Consider the following 1,247-nt stretch of genomic DNA (forward strand, 5'->3'; position numbering starts at 1 on the left):
TATTACTTCATAACCTGCGTAGTTTTTTTTTTCAACACGCAGATATGCTACGGGTGGACCTAGTCTTGCAAAGGCCTGCCTGAACGTCTTCTCTTTAACCAGGAGGTGGTGGTGGGCAGGATTATTCCCTAAGTGTCAACGCCGTGGATTGTCCATTTCGGCTGCTGCTTAAGGGCTGATTGGCTGGGCTGGGATACCAGTGAGAAGGAGACAGGCACCCCCCCAGCCTGTCTCCTTCTCGCTCGTGCAGCTCCAGCCAATCAGCGGCGGCCAAAATGGACAGTCCACTAGGTGGACGCTTATGGAATACTCCCCCTGTAGAAACAGGGCGCCAGAAGAATTAGTCCGAGTCACCCCAAAACTAATGTACCAGCCATGTTATGCTCGTTTGCACGCCGCGGGCTGAGCATCTTTATTTTTGCCACCCTCGTTTGCTGTTTTATTCTGAGATACTTTCACCGTTGCAGGATTTAAAGTATAGTGTAGCACCGGACGCCTTGACTTATGCGAATGACAGCGTTCTTCGCACATACCAAGATACCCTGCTCGGCGACAAAGCGACAATGGCGTCCGCTGATATAGCTACGCAAAATCTCGCGAAAGCTGAAAGCGCCTTCAATACGTATCACCCGAGAATAGGTGGTGTCCGATTCCACGCCCAAGTGAGGACTGTCTCTGGGCAACAGAAGCTGATCTCGAAGGCCATGCTTTTGCTGACTGCACACGCCGGAAGCAATTGCAGAGTCGGATACACGTACGTCATGGGCGCCATGTTTAGACACTGCCTATATGGCTCCAAAAACGTCACTGTGGTCCGAACGTTTCTTCCGCGACCGCATAAACCCCCTCGAGATGAGCTACGATGACGGGCACCTGTGTGGTGGCAGCGAGGGCTGCATAGACGTCATTGCCAACGACCTGCGCAGAGCGAGCTCCAGCGGCCGACACGACGCAACATGGCCGTGCAGGTACTCCTTAATGTGTTTGCCGGCCCTGCAGTTCTTCGACACTCTAAGAATTTCTTCGGGAACGCGGTTGGCACTGCGCGTCTCGACTGCCTTTAGGATTGTGTGCCGCTGTCACATCAGTCATTGCAAGCCATTCGTCTTGTTTCGTCGGGTGAGTGCCTCGTCGAATTAATTGTACGTCTGTGTGGGGTAACATGGCGTAGAGTTAAGGGACAGTAATATGTAATATAGAGGTGTATATATGAGAGTAAACTGATATTTAACTATACTGTGTTTAGT

Source organism: Dermacentor silvarum, chromosome 10 (genome assembly GCF_013339745.2).
Source record: "Dermacentor silvarum isolate Dsil-2018 chromosome 10, BIME_Dsil_1.4, whole genome shotgun sequence".
Classification (NCBI taxonomy): domain Eukaryota; kingdom Metazoa; phylum Arthropoda; class Arachnida; order Ixodida; family Ixodidae; genus Dermacentor; species Dermacentor silvarum.